Source organism: Canis lupus, chromosome 19 (assembly GCF_048164855.1).
Source record: "Canis lupus baileyi chromosome 19, mCanLup2.hap1, whole genome shotgun sequence".
Classification (NCBI taxonomy): domain Eukaryota; kingdom Metazoa; phylum Chordata; class Mammalia; order Carnivora; family Canidae; genus Canis; species Canis lupus.
Genome location: NC_132856.1, coordinates 20,468,345 through 20,479,756, shown reverse-complemented (window position 1 = coordinate 20,479,756; position 11,412 = coordinate 20,468,345). Strand labels below are relative to the sequence as shown.

Here is an 11,412-nt window from a genome sequence, read left to right as displayed (position 1 = left end):
TACTTTGTGGCTTCACAGTACTTTCTAGAAAGGGTTCCTCCTTATTTCCATCAGCAAGGCCTAAATTAAAGGAGTGAGGATTAAGGGACTGTGGCGATCATTCCTGAAAACTCCACCACCATCACCAGTCTGTGTTGCTGGGCTCTGAATCATACAGGGCACTGTATGAACACTTCCTGAGTTTCTAATCTCCCACAAGCCCTGTTAGTCTGTCTCATTACTTAGGACACCCTTTTCTCCAGAATGGCCCCTGGGATTTGGGACCTCCTCAAGCACCTTTATTATTTAACTTCAGGTTCAGCTACAAATGAAGGATGACCAAAACAACAGTGATTGAAATAAGATTGAAATTTATTTCTTCCTACATAAAAAAATACCTGGGGTGTAGGCATCTAGGACTGCTAGTGTAGTCTAAATCCCCGGGGAACATGTCTTCCTTTTATCTTGCTACTCTGAATTTGTCCACCTCATGGGCCAAAAAAGCTGGTTGAACTTCAGCCATCAATGGTCACAAGCTGGCCAGCAGAAAAGAAAAAGGTAAAGAAGGGTCTGTCCATAGGCTTTTCCTTTCAGATCAGCTTTTAAGAAGTTATTCATAACACATCTGCTTACATAAGAGTGGCCAACACTTGGTTGCATACACTTGGTTGTATCAAGCTCCCAGGGAGATTGAAAGATACTGTCCGGATTCAGAGCAGCCCTGCTCCTGCCAAAAGTTAGAGGTTCTATTAGTAAAAAAAGAAGAGGAGAGAAGATATTGAGGTAAAGAGCTAGTAGTTTCTTTTCTATCATCCTAATAATCCTTAAATAGAGACTTCTATGGACCTTATTTTGTAATACTTGATTAGACTTTGCTCCTCACCAAATGAAGGAGGCAGCAGTATTTCCATTTTTCAGATAAGTAAATGAAATTCACGAAGTTTGCCTTTATGTTAAATCAAAGTCATAATAATAATGCCAGTTATTACCATGGATGTTTTATGTGCATGACAGCCATTTATTTTCATCTCTCCAAAACCCATCGAGTTGGCTCTATTAAAACCAATTATACTCAATTTTACATGAGGAAATGTTGGCTAACTTGTCCAAGGTCACAGGCTACTAAATAAAAGGAAGAATTGGTAGTAGAACATACAATTAGTTTCGAACCTTTTGGATTTTTGCTTTGTTTTGTTTTTTATTGTTGCCATAACAAGTTACTCATGAAACTGCACCCATTTGTGATCTCTCAGTTCCTTCGGTCAGAAATCCTATGGGCCATTTCCCAAAATGTAGGAACATCTCCCCATTTTAAGACTAGCAGATTAGTAAATTTATTAGTAACCTTAATTCCACATGCAAAAATCCCCTTTGTCATGTAACATAGCCTATTCACAAATTCAGGGGATTAGGGGATGGAGTCTCTGGGGAGCCATCATTCACCTTACCACAGACATGACCCCTAGTGAGACACACCTTTTACGTGGCAACCCAGGGCACATGTGCACTATAGAGTTGAAACAAGTTTCACCAAACAGTACTTACCTCTCCAATTCTATTACTTCAGTTTTAAGAAATGCCAGGCTTAACCCAGTAGATTGATTTCATGACCCACAGCTAGAGAACCACTGGCCTAAGCTGCTCCCATTTCCACTGCTGCCACCTCAATCTTGTCATCTTCCTCCCTTGTCTGGGTTGTTAGGAGCAGTTGCCTCCCAGGTGTGATTCATGATTCTCCACTCTCCTCCTTGAAGAGAACCCACCAACCCAGCTCCCTTTCCCCTCACCACTCGTTTTTCCCCAGATATCTATATTTCCCAGGATTGCCGAGCTAAGAACCCTGATGGACATTCAAAGAATGTCTGTGACTGAGATGATCCCTGCTTTTCATAACCAAGGCCTGGGAAAGATGATCACTGCAAAGATGGCAAATGGGTTTAACTTGGATCTACCGGTAATGCCAAAGACTGGGGTGCTGTGAAAAGCAAGATGACATCTCATGAAGGACTGACGGAGGGCGCTGGTATCCATGAGGGATGTCTGCTGTGGACATAGGATGGAAGAGAGATGGCACAGGGGCCGGGCATTTGCCACCTCTGCAGTTGGTGGCAGTCTATCACCCCACCCTTCCAGTTAGCAAAGCCACAGTAAACATCCCTTGGAAAGCAAAACCAAAAGGAAAGGGGAGACACTTTAAGCAGCGCTAAATCTGGAATTTAAGAAGAGAAAACTCTCCCGTGTTTGTGTGGAGGACGAGATAAATAAGATCTAGCAATTCGTGGGAGGCTGGGAAAAAATGATTTTTGTAATTTGGGAGTACGGAACTGGGAAGGATACAAATCACTTTCTTGGGCTAAAAGACTTCTTAGCTCATTAAAGCCCATTGCTGCTTTTACAACCGTCTTCAGCATCATAAATCTGTGCTTTATCATTTTGAGAGGTCTTTGTATTTGGTCATGTGTCTGTTTCCTCAGACCGGAGAGTGGAAGCTCAAATGCGTACAAGGAAGACATTTGGAGGCAACATCATGACCTGGTTCAGAGCCCTGTTCTGGAGTCAGGCTGCCTGGTCTAAACCCCAGCACTGCCACTTACAATAAACTTGATTCTTAGCAAATTGCTTTACCTCTCGGGGCCTCAGTTTATCTTTATGTTGCTGACAGCTGGGGGTGCCAGGAAATGGGGTGGCATTTGTAGGCTGATGGCCTATGGATAAGGCCTCCTGCTTTGTAGGATCCTTCAGAGTGATAAATCATAGACTGAATGAAGAACAACATGAAGCATGTAGTCAGAGACTGATAAATGGCAGTTATTATTATTGCTTAGTCCAAATCAATGGCTCTTATTTGTACCATTGTTTAGCCATGTTTTAATTATTTGTTTACGTGTTTCTTTTCCCCAGAGGGGGCAGATCAAAGGCCGACTTCTGCAGGCTGAATTTCAACCACATTCTATGCATCCATGCATGTTCCCCAGGGTCTCCTCTCCCCACAGTGGCCATAGGGATAGGGATCTTCACACCTACATCAGATTATGCTGACCCTGGTCAAACCCTGCGACAATTTCAGTGATGCTTCCCTACCTATACCCCTCTGACTTCGTCACCTGTCTCACCTCATTCCACGCCAGCACGTGGGCTCCTTGTAATTCCTCCAAGGTACCAGATGTGTGCTGACCTTAGCCATTACAATAGCTATTCTCACCTTCTAGAACATTCATCCCATAGAGATATTCATGGCTGTGTTTTCACCTTATTCAGAACTTTGCTCAAATATCACCTTCTTAGAGAGCCTTCTCACACTTCCCTAAAATAGAAACCCCTTCTCTCATGATCACTCTTTGTCCTGTTGCTCTGTGCCATATTTTTTCATAAGCATTTTATCATATCCAGATGTGTTGTATTTTTGCTTATTTTTTGGTTTATCTTCACCCACACAAAATGAAAGCTCTGTTACAGAAAGGACTTGACTGGTTTTGTTCATAGCTGTATCTACTGTGCCTGGAAGTCTGCCCAGCACACAGTAGGCCCTCAAAAATATTAATTGAATGACTAAATAAAATCTGAACAGATTTTAACTGAAGACCTACTATGTGCCAGCTACTACATCAGGCTCCAGTATGTACAAACTGAACAATATTGGACATGGTCCTTACCATCTTAAATTTTGTGGTGGATTAAGAGAGACACACGGGCAAGTAAGTAAGTTCCCATACATGTGAAGGACATTATGATAAAGGAGCTAGAGACAACTCTGGGGGGATACTTAGTCTAGGACCTTCTAGAGGAAGGGGTATTTAATCTACACCTAAGAGGATGAGTAGGAATTGAGCTAATGAAGGGGGTTTTGGAAGGTGGGGAAGAGTGTTTCTGGCCAAAGTGGAAACTTAGTCACTGGAGGCTTTCTGGGTAACCTGGCTTTTTGATACCTCAGATCTTTTACAAATGATGACAGTTGCACCCTGGGGGCTGCAGCAACTCTATGCAGTAGGGATTTGGGAGCAACAATTTGGTTGAAGGAGTATTTGCCCAAGAAGTTTATATTTAGATCGTATTTTATTTTCGGTGGTGGCTTAGGGGGTCTGAGAAGCATGAATTAAGGGGCAAAGTCACTCCTGGTCCCCTGTTAGTGCCACAACCATAGATGCTTCCAGAGTGGCTGTCTGGCAGATGTGACAGTGTGTAATTCCCTAGACTAGGTCAACTAAAGCATTGTGATCTCCAACTTGTCTTCTCTCCTGGTTTACTTGATGTAAGGGAAGGAAGCCAGCTACAGGTCATGAGGACTCTCAAGCAGCCTATAGGGAGGCCCATAGCAGGAGGAACAGAGGTGTCCTGCTCATATCCAGCACCATGGGAGTGGACCATCCTGGAAGGCACCCTCCATCTCCAGTCAACCCTTCAGATGACCGCAGACCCAGTCCACATCTGAATGATGCTTCATGAAAGGCCATGAGCCAGGACTACCCAGCTAAGATTATCTAGAACTCCCACAGATGATCTCCTGACCCACAGAAACTGTAAGGCAACAAGTGCTTGTTTTAAACCACTAAGCTATAGGCTAATGTGATTCATAGGAAGAGATAACTAATCCCAGAATTGTACTTTTGTTGTTGGTATTTCTTTCCTATAGTAACCAACACTTTTCTTGGCTCTTAGCCCAATTTCCAAATATGTTCTTTTTCTATCTCCTCCATCTCTATGTTATGGATCATTATTGACCCCACCGAATAGATAAAGAAACAGAGAAAAGATTTCTTAATAGATTTGTAAAAAGTTGTTACAAAACTGGAATTGGTCCTATTGGTGCTCTCATGCCATTACCATTTATTTATTTATTTATTTATTTATTTATTTATTTATTTAACCAGTGATTGGGCATGTACTATGTGCAAGGCATCCCATCGTGAATACGATGAGTACCCTGTTTTCTTTATTTACTCATTGCCTTGACATTGTTCCTATCATTTCTCCTTATTTTCAAATGAGAAAACTGAAGGTCAGCAAGGCTAAGCAAACTTACTAAGATCACACAGTTCATCAGTGGCAGTGTCACTCTCTCACTAACCGCACTTTTAGCAACGCTCTGAGGAGCCCTCTGGAGTTGGGTACAGAGGCAGGGAGGCGAGAGGTGAGAGTGATGATGGTGTAACCGCGGGTTTCTCAAATAGTAATGTGTGTGCAAATCACCTGGGAATCAGCCTGGGAATCTGCATTTCTAACCACCCTTCGGGCTGTGCCACTATGGCTAGCCCAAAACCACACTGTGGTGAGCACAGATGTAGAAGACATGAAGCGTGAGGTCAAATGACCAAGGGGACAATGTGTGCCCCCAGCCACCTCACGCCTGATCACAAAGCTTTGGAGATCCGATTTCTGGAAACAGTAAGTGCTGACAAAGCTGTAAAAGAAAGGGCGCTCAGGAGCTTCGCCTCATTTTGGAAGCAGTTAGCCAGCTAATTTGGTTTAATCATCATAGGAAAATGCAAACAGAAAGGGGAGGGCACACAGCCTTCATCCCCTGCATCATGTTCCGGGCTGCCAGACCTCTGGACTCCAGGCTGTCGCCGATACTACACAGAGGATTTATATGTGGAATAAATATTCTTAAATCTTTATAAGGTGCCTAAAATATTTATGGTTGTTTTAGTTTGGTTTGCATGCCATATTGCGCTCCTACATTAAGCAGTTTTTACACCATCAAGCTTTTCCATTAATCATTTCGGCCTGTTCCCAGCAATCTTAACTGAGGGGAGATCTATTACATTCTGCGACCAGAGCCAAATGATCTAATTTCTCCTTTGGCTGTTTCATCGAATGGTTCATAAACCTATGGCTATTATTGTATTAGGAAGACACATTGTAGTCCCCGAGTGTCATGTTGACATGTTTACGTTTCTTTTTCTTAAGAGAAATCATGATTAAAATGGAATATTCTTTCACAAGAGGACATTTTATAACAATTTTGGCCTGATGAAATTAAAATAGGTGAACGTTCAGTCTCCCACAAATGCTGAATTGGTTGAATCAATGTCGCTGAAAGATCAAAACAGTCTTGCTCCTCTCTTCTTAGGACAGAACTATCTTAGTGGAGCTTTAAAGAAGAGAGTTACTTGCTGAGTGAGAATGTTGTCCTGAGTAAACAAAAAATGGTGGTGGTATTTTTTTAGGAGAAGAGTTGGGGCTTGGAATGGGGACGCCTGGTGGTGTTGCTTCTCTTTGGTCGATGGAGTGTATGCACGTTCTTGAAAAATAATTTTCTGGGTGTCTCTGAGTCCAATTTGACCCTTGAGAAGGTGACAGGTACCATTTTGAATACAGTTGGCCCTCGAATGACATGGGTTTAAACTGCAGGAGTCCATTCTTATTTGGGAATTTTTTGATAAATACTGTATAGTCCTGTGCATGTATTTTTCTCCTGCTTATGATCTTCTCAATGGCATTTTCTCTTCTCTAGCTTACTTGATTGTCAGAATACAGTCAGTAATACACATAATGAACAAAATATGTGTTAATTGACTGTTTATGTTGTTAGTATGGTTTTCAATCAACAGCAAGCTATCAGTAGTTAAGTTTTGGGGAAATCAAAAAGCCATACGTGGATTTTCGATTGTACAGGGGCCAGCACCCCTAACCTAACTCTTGAGTTGTTCTAGGGTCAATTGTAATGTTAAAGACTAGAAAAAGAACAAAACTGCCCCAAATATATTTGGTTTCCCTTGTTTTTTTGGATTATGTGTGTGTGTTTCCTTTTTGACTAGAGGAAAAATGATCATAATCATCCTCACACCTAAGTCATATTTAGACTTTGTTGTGTACTAATGTTAAATAGCAACCACCACAAAAACCAACCATCAGTCTAAACTCCTTTAATCATGGGATAGTTTGGCTCTCAGGAGAAAGCAAAGCCCTCAGTCTATTTAAGTTATAAAATTACCTTAACTTTTTAAACTTACTTTTGGTAATAGACACATCCAAAGTTAATATGCTCCTGAAGGAAATTTGTTATTCTTTGCTTCACCAATAAGAGAATATGTAGATAAAATCTAATGAAGTTCAGAAGTCATTTTTGGAAATAATCACTTTCATTCACTGAGTCATCCCCAGCTGAATGTTGACTAATAGGCATCCATGCCATATTCCTTTGAAAACCACACATCCTCCTTTGCTTTTGGTTGTCATTTTGCATTAGTTTAGACAGATATGAACTACCCAGGCCACTATCTGCCACATTAACCTGATTAATTTGCCATGGTACCCAAAACTATACATAGCAACTGGGGAGGGCAATTTACATGCAATCAAAACAAGCCCAAATCAAGTCCAATGGGCTGAACCACAAACCCTGGAGACGCTCCCACATCCATCCATTGTTACGGCTGCTTTTGTGATTGCATGATGTGATGTAAAATTCAATGTTTCTCTTGTTTTGCTTACTACTATATTTTTTAAAATAATTCTTGCTGGAGTACTCAGCTGGTGAGGAGAACCGACGAAGGGCCAAAATTCAGTATTCTTGACCAGGATTCAAAACCTAACCTAAGTTTTGTTTGCAGGTTGACAGCCCAAAATGGTCCATTAAAAATACATGAATGCAGATGGCTGTATGCAAGGAAGTCACAGCTGTTCAACCTGGTAAGATTCACATGCACATGTTCTCAGCCAAGGTATCTAAAGCTTTAAGCAAAAAGGCACAATAGGGGGTGTCCTTGTGCTGATATAATTACCCTTACCTCTGCCCTTTCTCATTCCCCTCCTCGCTCTAGCATTATGAGGCTTGAAACATGGCCAGGCTCCCTAAATCCCACAGGGCCATGATTATTTCATGATAACAACGCTCCCTGGAGTGGTCTTATTGGTATTATAAAAAGTGTTTATTGTGGAGAAAGGCTATATTTTTGGTGCTGGCAGTAAAGGCTATTGAGAGGCAAGCACAGCTGTGGTTACGGTTTGAATTGATTAATCTCATGCTTTAGACATCTCATTAGCCAATCAAAGTAATCCTAAAATAAGAAGGAAATTGGTAGAGAGGAGCTGAGCATATTTAGAATGAGGCCATTCCTTGTTTCCTGCAGCAAACAGCAGTGAAGCTTCTCCTGAGGTCTGCTTGCTTCCATTGCAGAAGAAAAGGATTCACTGCAAACCCTGCCCTCTCACAGTCAAATTCAGGGATCCTAATGCCCTCTCAGTATCTTCTAAGCCATGAAGTATCTCAGTTTTATCTTCAGAGACAAGATTAGGAGCTAAACATTGGAGGTAGCCAAAAATCAAGTGAAGATTGCCATGAATATGGGGATATTTAGCAACATGACAGCTGGGGGTGAGGGGTAGAGGCAGTTTACAAGCTTTCTAGAGGAAACAGCGTGTCCCACCTGTTCAGCCAGCACCCCAGAATCACTACCCAAGGTGTAGTCCTTGGAGTAGGTTGTAGTGAGGAGTCCCAACTGCACAAGCCCTAACATAGATATCAGACTTTTTTTTTTTTTTTTTAAGATTTTGCTTGTTAGAGAGTATGTGGGGAGAGAGGCAAAGGGGGAGGGAGAGGGCCAGGGAGACACCACAATGAGCATGGAGCCCGATGCCAAGATCCTGAGGATCCTGAGATCACTAGTCCAGCCCAAATCAGGAATCTGACACTCAGCTGACTGAACCACCCAACTGCCCCCAAATGAGTCTTATTAATGGAGGGAGAGGAGCTACTGCCAGACACACCAAAACAGGCACAATGCGGGCACAGGTCAGCAATTGATGAGCTTGGTGCCCCTAGGATGGAGAGAGGTAGTAGAAGTGGTTGGGTCTTTCAGGCACAAACATAAATGAAAAAAACTCAGTTAGATCCATCTAAATGCCGCCTTTCCCCCTGCTGCAGTAGTGAAAGCCTCATTAGGTGCCGTCAGTGGAGAGATGGTGAGCATTTTATCAGGGACTGTTTATTGAGCATCTGTTATGTGCTGCAGTTAAGACAATGGGATTCCAAAGTGAGTGAGGTCTGGACTTTGCCCTCGACCAAGGAAGGCCCTCACCATCTGGAGCATTGACAGATGGTTCTTAACCTATCGAGTGTTGTAGACTCGTTTAGCCATCTGGTGAAGCTTTAGGCTCCCTTCTCAAAATATGTTTTAAAATTATTAAATAGGTATCATAGGATCACAAAAGAAATAAGAGTAGTATTGACAGTTATCATAATGCTAAGAAAAGCAAATCTGTGATATAGTAGTAAGTGTGGTTCTTTATTATTAAATAACCACAGTGGATCTAACAAATTAGGAAATCGTATAAACAATATTTTGTTATATCTATAATAAGTATGACATGATATGAATATATTTGCCATTTCTATGAATGGCAAAGTTCCAGGTACTTGTTTCTCTTATTTATAATTTAAGGATATGTCCAGTTTCAGTGAGATGTCCTTGAAAGTGGGAATGTAGGGTTTTTTCTTTACATCTAAGTTTAGGTTGGCATTGGCTATTTGAAAATTTTAAGTCTGTGGGACCACATCTGTGTTTAAAATGCCTTAGAATTCTCTCCTTGGCCTCTGTCCCTGGAACACAGGTTAAAGCTGAGATCAAGGGGCAGGGAGATAGAACGCTTTCTGCTACTGGCTCCAGTCACTGGGGCCTGGATGATGGAGGCAGCGATGAGGGAAGGTTCCTATCAGAGTCAGGAAACTTTGCGAGGAGGAGCCATTTGCATGGGAGGACAAAGCTCCCCATGAAGTGTGTGTGTGTGTGTGTGTGTGTGTGTGTGTGTGTGTGTGTTGTGTGTGTGTACTCTCCTCCAACAAAATCCCTTACTGGTCAGTCTTAGAGATTCCCCTCCTATGTGAGCTGACACATGAGGCTTCTCTGGTAGGGCTGCAGGTACCAAGCCCAGGCACTGCCTATCCCTAATCCCATACCTGCCGCAGAAGATGTGGTCCTATAGAACTTCTTAAGAAGAGTTCCAAATAGCCAATGCCAATTCATGGGTATTCTGAGATTAAATGTATTTGCCATTTCAGCCCTAAGTGTGAAAGTGTATTGTGTAGGATGATTTATAAGACCATCCCACCAACTCCGGTGGTGAGATAATCCCACTCAGCTGTGCTGAGTTCACGAGCAGTGAAGATTGCTTGGTCTTGCTCCATCCACGATATTTTGTACAACCAGATGAATTCAGCTTGTTTTGAGCAGAGGTCCTGGGTGTGATTATACAAGTTATGAACTGACTGTGTTAGGTCTGAGGACAGGTAGGGCTGAAATTCCCATCTGATGCAGAGCTTGGTATACCTACTGGAGCCTTTTTATGCCTTTAAATTTTCTCTGAAGTACCTCGTATGCCAGTTGGAATTTTAGGTCTTGATCTAGATTCTTCCTTAATTCTTTGAAAAGTATGTATTTTTCTTTCTATCTTCCTCCTCTGCCTGGGCCAAGTAAAGACCCTCTTCTTGGTCACTAAGGTAACTTAGAAGCCCCCAGGCTATAGGAGGAGGTCACTTAAACCCTTTTTTTTTTTTTCACTTAAACCTTCTTATAAAATTCTGCTTTTGCCCTATTTACAGAAGATTCCACATATCTTGTCGTCAGGTTCTCCTAAGCCTGAGTCACTTCTATTCCTTGTGTTTTTTTTTTCTCATATTCCCTTGATAGAATAAAAATTCCTTTTAAAACCTATTGTGTATTGTCATACACAATAAGAAAAAACTCTAATTTGAAACTATTAATGGAAAATAGGAATTAATTGCCATAAAGAGGCAGTAACTATGAGAGTAGGTACTGTGCTATGAAAATCAAATATTGACATTCAATTCTACTTAAATGCTGGTATAGAGGTTTTTAGGACCCATTTGAGGCTTTGTCTTTGAAAGAACAGAAGGAAAATTGAAGAAATAGCTTTCTCTATGTGTGTGTGTATGTGTGTTTTATTTGAGTATAGTTGACACACGATGCTCCATTAGTGTCGGATATAAAACATAGTGATTTGACATTCTTTATGTGTTATGCTGTGCTCATCACAAGTATAGATACCCTCTGTCACCATAAAGTGCTATTATAATACCATTGAACATATTCCCTATGCTTTTATTAATTTATATGTATTACCTAATATATATATATATATATTATTCTCATGACTTACTCCTTCAATAACTGGAAGCCTGTGTCTCCCACTCCTCTTCACACATTTTGTTCATCCCCTCCCCACTTTTCTCTCTGGCAACCATCACCTTGTTTTCTGTATTTATAGGTTCGATTAAGTTTTTTGTTTGTTTATTCATTTGTTTTGTTTTTTAAATTCCACATATGAGTGAAACCAGATTGTATTTGTCTTTCTCAGTCTAACATATTTCACTTAGCATAATACCCTCCAGGTCCATCCATGTTGTCACAAATGGTAACACCTCATTTTTTTATAGCTGTGCAATATTCAATTGTATATATACTATATCTTCTT

The 11,412-nt window shown here is 41.3% G+C and overlaps 1 long non-coding RNA gene across 1 annotated transcript in view; it reads left to right on the top strand.

Annotated features, from left to right (window-relative positions):
- The first annotated feature begins 7,529 nt into the window (after positions 1 to 7,529).
- Positions 7,530 to 11,412, top strand: part of LOC140609966 (uncharacterized) — a 52,257-nt gene continuing 48,374 nt past the window's right edge. The window contains exon 1 of the long non-coding RNA XR_012011740.1: positions 7,530 to 7,611. This is a non-coding gene — a long non-coding RNA (uncharacterized lncRNA). The remainder of the gene's footprint in view (positions 7,612 to 11,412) is intronic.